A 12,320-nucleotide genomic window follows, 5' to 3' on the forward strand; every position below is an offset into this window, starting at 1 on the left:
ACGTGATCATAATTTCTTCTTAAAATAAATAGCTTCATTCATCATAATTAAACTTAATCATATTTGTACTTTATGAAATATTAAGGGTAACAATGAATGGTGTCAATGCCACATAATGTACTACTCAAGTTTTGTTCTTGTTCGACTCTAGAAGTCCGACTGTTAAAGTTATTAACTTACCCCAACAAATTGAAGATGTCTTCACCATTAGCCTCAATGGATATTCAGTCCTCCTTGGCATAAGGGCTTTCAAAATATTATCGGCAACAAGACAAGGTAGTGGATACATACTTATCCCAAAACAGTTACAATTAGATACAAGAATTAGGCAAGTGTGGTCGAATGGTGAAAAAGTATTAACACTAAACCAGATGAGTGTATACGTTTTTTATTACTACAACATAGATTACACAAGCGTGGTTGGGGACGTTCTACTACCCCTAATGCGACTCACTCATAGAATCGACACTTCTCAGTTGGTTGAACCAATTTTTCATGCAATTGATAAGAAAATTATAATTTCCTCATCCACTAAACCACCAATGTGGTCTTCACTTTAAACCTAGGTATTAAGAATATTTCAACTAAACTTATGATATTGTATTAAGAATATTTGAACACTTAATTTATGTAAACACTAGTTGCAAGATATTAACATGTTAGTGTCAAACATATATTAGTCAAGCAAGTAATGACTCTCCTAGTTAATCAACCATCTAAATAACGTTTTTCCATACCTAATTTAGTTAGTGATTCATTCATCCCAATATTGAATAAATGAAACTTCTCCAGGGAAATTTTTTTTTAAAAAATCTTATAAAACAACTACAAAATATATATCAGTTTTACTTACGTGGTTATTGTTGCGTCTCACTCAACATGACATATGAATCACTTGGCGGAAGCACAATGCTTATGTTACCAAAATCGTAAATATCTCTCAAATTCATATTAAGTTTACAATCAAGTCCTTAAGTTTACGATCAAGTCCAGGGAAAAAACTTAAAAAACAACTACAAAATATATATCAGTTTTACTTATGTGGTTATTGTTGCATCTCACTCAACATAACATATAAATCACTTGCCGGAAGCATAATGCTTACGTTACCAAAATCGTAAATATCTCTCAAATTCATATTAAGTTTACGATCAAGTCATCAACTGTACATATTTTTGGACAGGGAATTACTTTTTTGCCCCTACTTTTTATACCCACATCACCAACAACTTTCTAACCGATTCACACAACCGGTCATTGCAAGTCAAAAGCAAATGTGAAAAAAAGACTGAGTCCTATAAAATTTGGACAATTGGCAAAAAGCTGGACACCACACTGAAGGATTGAGTCCTGTGAGGGATTGAAGAATTCGCCTAACATCTATATATTTATATAAAGGAGAGCATAAAAGAAATGACGTGACACTCTAAAATTACTTGAAAACATTTTTTCTATTTTCTAAAATTTTCACATTTTTTAATTCTTCTTTTTTAAATTTATGATTATTACTTAATAATTAAAAAAGAAAAAACTATAATATCTAAACCACCTAAATATCTAAAATTAAAAACTCCTCACACTTTATTTTTTAAATATAATTACACTAATAAATTACCATATTTGTAATTTTTTTTCTAAATTTTTCACATTTTTTAATTCTTCTTTTTTAAATTTATAATTATTAGTTAATTATTAAAAAAGAAAAAACTATAATATCTAAACCTTCTATAAATCTAAAATTAAAAAAAATTCACATGTTATTCCTTTTAATAACATTTATGGATAAATAATAAAAAATACAAAAGTAATTAATAGAGTTGCTATCCCCAAAATTTCAGTTCGATGACATGGCAATCAGAAGTGCAAGTAGCAATGCATGGTCAGTAAATAGCACAATAATAATCAATAAATGTATTGGCTCTTCGAAGTTGTGATAAAGTGATATGACCGACCTGATAGAATTTCTGTCCGACCGGTAAAGATTTTTGACTGATCAGTCACCTGTCTTGGCCGACCGGTGGAGTTTTTGGCCGACCAATGAAGTGCTTGGCCAACCGGTGGAGTGCTTGGCCGACCGGTGGAGTGCTTGGCCGACCGGTGAAGTGCTTGGCCGACCGGTGGAGTGTTTGGGCAACCAGTGAAGTGCTTGGCCGACCAGTGGAGTGCTTGGTCGACCGGTGGAGTGCTTGGCTGACCGGTGGAGTGTTTGGCCGACCGGTGGAGTGCTTGTCCGACCGGTGAAGTGCTTGGCCGACCAGTGGAGTGTGTGGCCGACCAGTGAAGTGTGTGGTCGACCAGTAAAGTGTTTTGCTAGACCATAGATGTGTCATGCTAGACCAGAGGAGTGCTTTGCCTATAACGACCAGAGGTGTGCTTTGCCGACGAGAGGTGCTTGCCTATGTCCTTAGTAACAACTTCAACCCGAATAATTCTCAACTGCCACGGGAATCTGTCAGATATCCCAGAATAATAGCTATATTATTGTTATTTAATTTTTTTTTTTATTATTAATTAAAGTCTGTTGGAAGAACCGATGACCCGATCAAAGGGAATATCTGATGTACGATCCATGAGCCTATAAATAAATGGCTCATGGCATCATTTTGAGGATCTGATCTTTTTAGACTGAGAAAAACTCTCTAGTTTTGAAACTTTGGGACTGTGACTTGGGGCATTCTTGGGGCATTTTCTGAGAGAGTTTAGAGAGAGAAACTCTGTATTTTTCTACTTATACTTAAGAAACTCAGTTGACTCAAGTTCATCTGATCTTAAGTATAGGATATATATATATATCACAACTCCAAGTGGATTAGGCTATTACCAATAAATTGGGGCTGAACCACTATAAAACTATCGTGTCATTTTTTCTGTTGAAGGTTTGCTGTAGTTTTGACATCTACTCGTCGTTGGCCAAAATCGTGGCCAACATTCTGGTGCTTTCATTGAGAGCTTAAAGAGAAGAAACACACGACTATCATACCAAGATGGCGCCCAAGAATACCAATGTGGCATCCAAAAAGTCAGGCACGTCAAAAGAGCCTGCTAGATCAGAAGGTCCTGGACCGCATAACCTAGAGACTGAGCCCAGGGTATTTCTCGAGGAGACCACTCCAGAAGTTTAACAACTCCAGGAAGCAATAGGTGCTTTCCAAGAGGAGATGGTGCAATTTAATGCTCGGCAGGAATCTTTCGCTGAAGAGATGGCCAGACAGAGAACTGCATTAGAGCAGCAAAGGCACGATATGGAGGCCAGAAGCGAAGAGCTCAGACAACGACAGGAGGAAGTTGATCGGAGACATCGTGAAGCAGCACTTGCTCTAGAAGCGGCTACCCAATTGGCCTAAGCTAATGCACAAGCAACGACCCAGGGAGCAAGAAATAATAATGCTGGTCGGAGGACCACTGACAAAGCCAATTCTCGGGGATCGGACAGAAGCAGGAGTAACCCCCCTGGTCGGGAAGATGAGGGGGTCCGATCCGAAACTGCCTCGACGCAAAGGGAGAAGTCTAGAACCCCCTCCAGGAGCCACCAATCAGAAACTTCTAGATCAGGGAGTCACCGATCAGGCAGTAAAAAGACTCTATCCAGGCAGGATCAGACCAGAACTCATCGAGATAGAGGAATTCATAATTCCAAGATGGGCATGGTCGTGATGAGGCTGATAGTCATCACACCGACCAATTAAAGGAAAAGGAGGGCAATGACCAACAAGGAGGAAAAGACTGCCCGGGACGTACCGAAAGGCCTCCACTGCACCCCGGCCAGCAGCGTAGTGGGAGAGAGCAAGTCCCGCGTAGTAAGCCCTCTGAAAAATCGAAGAGTACGGTGTTCGATCAGGCAAGAAAACATGCTTCCCGGAAGGATCTAAGGGACGTTATCACCAATAGGAGGAGGACCGTCCTGGTCGAAGGGCAAAATCTGAACCGCCCTGCCAGTCAAGTAGAAACACTTGACGACAGTGCACCAGATGGTAATGCCCGACCAGGCGGTCAAAACCTTGGAACTTTGTCAGTTGCACCAGCCATCCAAGCCCAGCTTGACGTGCTAACGGTTGCAGTGCAAGGTTTGTCAAAACGACCTTCCAGGATGGATGCGATAGACCACCGGAGTGGCAGCCCATTTTGTGCGCGGATTAGAGTAGGCCAGCCTCCGGCAAAATATAAAGCACCAGTTCTGCCAATATATATAGAAAAGGCAGATCCCATCAGACATGTTGGGAAATTTGAGGACCAGATGGAATTGCTCGGAGTAAGTGACGATTATCGATGTAGAGTTTTCCCGACTACTTTGTCAGATACCGCCCAGGAATGGTATTGGAAGTTTAAGCCGAACTCCATTACCTCTTGGGAAGCATTCAGAAAGGAGTTTTGTAGACAATTCAACACTGCCCGGACTCCACCAGTTTATGCCAACCACTTGGCAGATATCAAACAAGGAAAAGATGAGTCTTTAAAGAATTATATATAGAGATTCATGAGAGAAGCCAATAGAGCAACTGCTGTGGGAGACAAGGGGAAGATGGTTTCCATATCCGCTGGGATAACTTATCAGAGCCCTTTGTGGGATAGGATACATAGAAATCCAATTTCAACACTTCAAAAATTTCTTGACCGAGCAGACAAGTATATGAAATTGGATGATGCAATTGAGAAAGAGGAGAATGGCATAAACAATCCGAGCGGATCTACTGACCACCCTAAGAATGGTGGAAAGAAACATGGGAATAACGGGTCTGACCACCATGAAGAAAAGAAAGCAAAGTTGAGTTCAAACGAAAAGCCAACCAAGTATGAGTCTCAGTTCACTAATTATACCACTCTCTCAGCCAGCCGAGCGGAAATATATCTTGCTAGTCATGAAGAGGTTCCCTACAAGAAACCTCCACCCATCAGGAAAGAGATGAGGAAGAGAGACATGAATAAGTTTTGTCGTTTCCATGGAGATTATGGTCACGACACGAATGAATGCAATAACCTCAAGGACGAGATAGAATTTCTTCTCCGGTCGGGCAAGTTGAGAAAGTACTGGGCAGAGACACCCCAAGGAAAAGGAGGCAGCAGCAATCCTGGGTTCAAACGACAGAGATCTCCACCCTTGCAACCCGAGCCTGTGGACTTTACTTTAGACACTATATGTGGAGGTCCACATTTGGCTGAAGATAGTAACAAAGCAAGGGAGAGGTATGCCCAGACATTTCGACAAGAGCGGGAGTGCTAGGATCATATTTGGTGAACGGAGCCTAATCGGGAACCACTGGAATGGCAAGCATCTATGGATATATTATTTCTAAATACCGCTTTCAGAGTGGTAGTCTAATTTCAAGTTGTTTAACTTGTTATTTAAATTTTATTTATGAGCTGGTTATTTGTTGACCAGTCATCTATTTTTGAACAATTTTTGTTGTTTCAGACTCGTTATTAGACACGTTTTGTCCTTTTTTAATTTACGAGTAATAAAAGAGACTACGCGCAGCGTGGTCGATTCTCGCTACAAATGTGCATATGTGTTAATTATCCGAACAGTGTTCAACTAGTCGGTAAAATCAGATAGTGTTCAACTGGTCGATACATTCAAGCAGTGTTCAACTGCTCGAATATTTTCCATATATTCTATGTGTTTCATGAGTAATTAATTGTTCGAACAGATTCGGTCAAGTAGCAAGTGACCCGGATCTTTCAACCCTCGATCACTTGGGGGGCACATGGGGTATGCTTGTAATGCCCTGGATAGCCAAGACCGCTACACTATGTACTTATAAATGTGCAAGACTTGCTAATCAAGCCATTAATTTGAAAATGTGTCATTAAATATGTCTGAGCTAGGGTTATAAAGGTTTTGGTCTCAAAAGACTCATTTTATATAATTAAACTGTTATATACACGGGATCCCAAAAGAAATAGAGTTAAAAGTTGATTTACAGACTTCCAAAAGTACATAAACAAAGGTAAGCCATACTAAGGCAAAATAGACAATCTTTGGGTTTCGCGTCCCTGCGTAAACCTCAACCGTGGCGGTTGAGCAGCTGGTCATGTATAATCCGCCCGCTGAGCTCTCCAATCAAGGCTGATCCAATTTGCCCTTGCCTTTACCTGCACCACGTAGCACCCGTGAGCCAAGGCCCAGCAAGAAAACATGTGCAACATAAACAGTAGAAACAAATAACAAACTCACTAAGCATGAACTTTCATCAAATAATCCACAATAGTCAATCAGCATGTATTCAGAGTCATGGAAGCAATCAAACACTTATAACATTTATATCACATAATAATCAAGGCCGACAACTTAGGCCGCACCCTCTGTTTATCCCACTGACTCCGGCCCGCTTAAACCGAGCTCAGTGCATATTAAGCTGTCCTCGGCTACCAATGGCCGAGTCGCGCCCTGTGCGCTAGTGTAACCCTTGGCACCCTTAGGCCGTTGGTTCATTAAATAGCTTGCATGGCATAATACCATCTTTCAAGCTTTCATAATAGGGAACTCTTAGTCCCGTTACATATATTCAACCAGGTGCAGTTTTCTTACCTTTAGTCTTTACGGTTATTGTTTATGAGCAACACTCCTCAAGCACGATCCTTTCCCGAGCCTAAGCTTTTATCACCTAGTCACAACCAATGTATAGGATTCCATTAATATTCAAATTAGGGTTTCTGGTTACAAAACTAGCTTCTGGGAATCCGAATTCCACCAAGCACGATGGTGAAAAATGATCCTGAGCATTTTAGACCACATTCCCATGCCTAAAATCCTTAAAAGTTCAAGTGCATAACGAAGGGCTACGGCCCTTGAAGCTTAGCCACGGCCCTAGCCTCAAACAGAGTCGAGGACCACCCCTGAAAGAGGACACGCGCCGCGGCCCTTGCAATGGGCGCCGCGGCGCTCACCCCTGGCCAAGCCTCCTTGGTTCATCTTCATCCTAGGGCCGCAGCGCTCTAGAACAGAGCCGCGGCCCTTCCCTTCGAGCCCATAATTCCCACCATTTCTAGGCTTGAAACCTTAGCCAAAACCACCCTTAAGCTCCCTACTTCAACACCTAACAATCCCAACACTTTTAGCATGACTTAAACAACATAATTCCACAAAAAACCCAACCTAACATACACTAGAATTCTCTTTTCAATTTCTGAAACTCAAGAGCTATAAACACTCAAACCAGCCATTCAAACCCAAATTAAAACTTCTAAATCATGAATTGAGACTTACCCCTTCTGCTAGACCACTTCACCAAGCCAAAACCAAGCTAATTCCCAAGCTTTCCTCCTTAATTCTGTCTTTAAACATCAAAACCATATTTACCTCAAAACCCAACCAAAACCTAGAATTTCTAACCACAGAAAAGGAAATTAAGTGCTTACCTTAGCCCTGATTTAGTTCTTGATTAATTCTTGAGCTAAGCCTCCAAATCCCCACCTCAATTCTCAGAAATTCCCAGCTTGATCCACTAAATTATCAATGGTTTACTGTTTGTGTTTCTTTGAATGAGAGAGTAAAGAGAAGAGCTGAGAAAGAGTCAGTCTAATATTCATGTCTACTGTTTTCTATTCCTTTAGTCTAACCTTATCCCGTTAAGTAAATCCCGAGGCTCGGGGTGCTGGAAACGTTCCCGAGGGCAAAACGGTAAAATTCCCCAATATCCCCGCCTAGACTTCCTAACCTCAAATATATCTCCATATATTTATTTTCATAACCCGATAGTCTGAATAACTACCCAATGCCTGAAATACCTTTGACTTATCCAAAGTCAGCTGTTAAGCCTTGTTGTGACTTTTTTTTCCCCGCTAACTAACTCTAGGATCGCCTTGAGTCGTGCTCTGTAGTTATACCCACATAATAATGTGGTTCTCACAATTACCATATTCACATATCACATAAAAGCCAATATAATCACACAAGCATCATTAACCATATAATCATGCATTTAAATCAATATATTCATGCAAACCACATTTAACCCAGTAATGCCCTCCCGGCATACTAATCAAAGCCCTTAAGCCTCATTAGCGAATTTGGGGTCGTTACAATGCTGGTATATAATTTAACACAGGCAATAAGAGCACGAGTAAACATATTTGTTTTTAGGCTGACTTGTAAAATTTTGAAGTAAAAAAAGGCCATTAAGCTAACCTGTTTGACAAAACTTAAGTAACTTGGAATTAAAAAAAAATCAAGTTAGAAGCAGATATTCATGTGACAATAAACATTATGCTCATAAAATGTTAGAGCAATAAGAGTGTGAGAAAGCATACTTAGTAGGGACTTATGAAATGTCTAGAATTTCTAAGTTAGAAAACTAAGTACTCATACAAAAATATAAGGCATACATCAGAGTGACTTTACTATTCACAAAAAACTTATAACTTTTTAAGTCTAAAAAGACTTAGAATGTTTCAAGTTAACAAAGAAAAGTAAAGTATAAATGCATGAACCATAAAGTTTTTGGGCAAACCCGAGGACATAAGGGCATGCGTCCGAGTGGCTGCGTGTGTCCGAGCAGCAGGCATGCGGTAGAGTGGCTGTGCTATCCGAATGGCTAGGCGTTGTTGGAAAAGCTTATACAGGATCTTTATTTATTTTCATGTATATCTAATATTAAACAAATTAATACGAGATAGCCTAAAACATGTTTCTAAAATTGAATTCAAAGAGAAACAAATAATATAATACTTACAGTATACGCAGCGGAATTAATAGTCCTTCCTTCAGTTTCTCTAACTCTTGTATCCTTTCTGTCGCAGAGTATTATCAAGAAACTGAACCGATCTTCTATTTTCTTCACGATCTTCCAATGTATCCTTAGAACCACCTAGACTAGTGTGGGCAATTCTCAACACATGAGATAGATATAGAGAGAAGAAAAGAAAATAACAAAGAGGTTTAGAAAAGGACTTGTGTTTAGAGAGAATATAAAACTATCAGAAAATCTGACTTGTGATTTATCTGTCGTCTCTGAAATCTTCTCTCTAAGCACTCCTTTTATAGACTCAATTAGGCCATTTAATTTAATTAAAAAATCAATAAAATAACAGCCATTTTGAAGCCCTAGGTCAAAATTATCATGGGCTATAGGCCCGTGAAATTTCCCATTTGATTATAAGCCCATTGGACTTAAAAGCAAGGCCTGTATTATTTTCTATTGATTTAATTAATTAAATAATTATTTAAATCCTTTATAAAATTAATTATTTATAATTTGAACATTGATTTAAACTTATTTATTAATTTAGATACCAATTTATCTTAATTAATAAATCTGCCATAATTTCTCTTTTCTTCTCAAAATTACACAACTCTGTGAAACTATCCAAAATTGACATGGTCAACTTTGATAATTCTAATTGATAATTAATTCAATTAATTGAGACTATCTAGATGATTTTATCCAAGGTACAATGGGGACCATGGGCCTATGAAATCAAGCTCCAATAAGTTATAATAAATCTAACAAATAAATTTACAAACTTATTAATTCCTCGTGACTCCACTATAGACTTGGAATTGCATTCTTGAATTCATAGAACGCTCTATAATAAATATAGATACGCTATTAATTATCCATTGTTACAACCATAATTGTCATTCAATCCTCTATAGACGGTCTACAATGAGATAGGACTAAAGTACTGTTTTACCCCTCATTGTATTTTATCCTTAAAACACTTAGTTCCTTGTAAATGATATTTCAGTAAACTAATTTAATTACTGAAATGAGATCTCTATCATTTATCAACTTGAACCAAACTAAAAGGAAACCATCGTTTCACTTCTTCATCAGAAGCTATAGATGTTCATATCTATGATTAACACTCTCACTCAATTATACTACCGAGTTCCCAAGATGTAAGTATGGGCTAGTCCGTAGGGTAAGCTGGTAACGAACAAGACAAATAACTCAAATAATACAATCAGTTAGAATACTAACCACTCAGAATTGAGATTGAATTGACCTATGGTCAACTATATGATATGACTATAATAGATAATAACGACATGTTTACTTATCTTATCAACTGTCAATATCGGTCCTGTCCGATGTAACAAATACATCCGATCTTATCTACTTTGCTAATGTTCTGGAAAGAACATAACATTGTGATGTGTAAGTAGATCATATCGTAGATTGGCAAGTCAGTGTAAATCCGGTGCATTGACTAATCTTAGGACTAACTTATTTTTGAACATATAATCATATTTATATACCACTGTGATTACGTCACTATAAATAAGATTAGCTATATGCTCGGGATTTAATAGAAGTTTATATTAAACAAATAATCATGAAAATAAAACATGTGAGCAAAGTGATTGACCAAGTCAAAAAAAATGATTTCTATTCTTTTATTGATAATAAAATGAGATTACAAAGAATTTGGGTTTTAATTAGGGCATAAAACCCCAACAGGCGTGTGTCCGAGCAGCAGTCCGAGTAACCCAGCGGTTTTGGGGGTGTGTTCGAATGTCCGAACGGGATGGGGTTTGCGTCCGAGCAGCAAGCGCGCATCCGATTAGTTGGGTCGGGCGTCCGAGGAGATGCTGGCTGGCCATCCGAGGAGCTTGTCATTCGAGGAGCTAGATTGGTGTGTTCGGGAAGTATGGGCATGGCTTCGAGTGGTTTAAATAGCTGAAAGTGGCCAAGGTTATGGGTTTGATGGGCTAAAAGGGGAACCTATTTTCTTGATTTTGAACTATGCAAACAAGATCAACAAGTTGATTTTCAAGGGTTCAACAAACTTCAAGATAACATCAATGGTTATCCTATACCCATGAGCCTGAAAGAGCAATGGAAATGGGAAACTCATAACTACCATTTTTGTGGACAGGAAAGTTAAGTCGTGGGTTTACTACAAAAGTGAAGGTTACTGACCGGATGGAAGCTCTTAAATGACCTCAAAAACATTTTGCTACAGAAAAAGTTTATCATACGAGTAAATCATATAATAAACTTGGGGGGAAAATGTTATCCCCAAAATTTCAGTTCGATGACGTGGTAATCAGAAGTGACAAGTGGCAATGCATGGTTAGTAAATGGCACAATAATAATCAATAAATGTATTGGCTCTTCGGAGTTGTGATAAAGTGATCTGACTGACCTGATAGAATTTTTGTCCGACCGGTAAAGATTTTTTACTGACCAGTCACCTGGCTTGGCCGACCGGTGGAGTGTTTTGCTGACCAGTGAAGTGCTTGGCCAACCGGTGGAGTGTTTAGCCGACCGGTGGAGTGCTTGGCCGACCGGTGGAGAGTTTGGGCGACCGGTGAAGTGCTTGGCCGACCGGTGGAGTGTTTGGGCGACCAGTGAAGTGCTTGGCCGACCAGTGGAGTGTTTGGCCGACCGGTGAAGTGCTTGTCCGACCAGTGAAGTGCTTGGCCGACCGGTCTTGGCCAACCAGTGAAGTGCTTGGCCGACCGGTGGAGTGTTTGGCCGACCAGTGGAGTGTGTGGCCGACCAGTGAAGTGTGTGGCCGACCAGTGGAGTGCTTGGCCGACCAGTGAAGTGTGTGGCCGACCAGTAAAGTGTTTTGCTAGACTAGAGATGTGTCATGCTAGACCAGAGGTGTGCTAGAGGAGTACTTTGCCTATACCGACCAGAGGTGTGCTTTGCCGACGAGAGGTACTTGCCTATGTCCTTAGTAACAGCTTCAACCCGAATAATTCTCAACTGCCGCGGGAATCTCTTAGATATCCCAGAATAATAGCTATATTATTGTTATTTAAATTTATTTATATTTTTATTAATTAAAGTTTGTTGGAATAACCAATGATCCGGTCAAAGGGAATATCTGATGTATGATCCATGAGCCTATAAATAAATGGCTCATGGCATCATTTTGAGGATCTGATCTTTTTAGACTGAGAAAAACTCTCTAGTTTTGAGAGTTTGAGACTGTGACTTGGGGCATTCTTGGAGCATTTTCTAAGACAGTTTAGAGAGAGAAACTTTTGTATTTTTCTACTTACACTTAAGAAACTCAGTTGACTCAAGTCCATCTGATCTTAAGTATAGGACATATATATCACAACTCCAAGTGCATTAGGCTATTACCAATAAATTGGGGCTGAACCACTATAAAATTATCGGTGTCGTTTTTTCTCTTGAAGGTTTACTGTAGTTTTGACGTCTACTCGTCGTTGGCCAAAATCGTGGTCAACAAGAGTCATAACCGAATTCTTCAAAACTTGAATACTTAATTTCAAATTGGTATTATTATAATACTTTATTTATTGAAGAGATATATAATTTATTGATATCTTGAAATGTTTTAATCATTTTCATTTAAAAAAAATCTTTTGAATGAAATAAAATGAAACAACTCCATAACGA

The sequence above is a fragment of the Humulus lupulus genome, chromosome 5 (assembly GCF_963169125.1).
Source record: "Humulus lupulus chromosome 5, drHumLupu1.1, whole genome shotgun sequence".
NCBI lineage: Eukaryota > Viridiplantae > Streptophyta > Magnoliopsida > Rosales > Cannabaceae > Humulus > Humulus lupulus.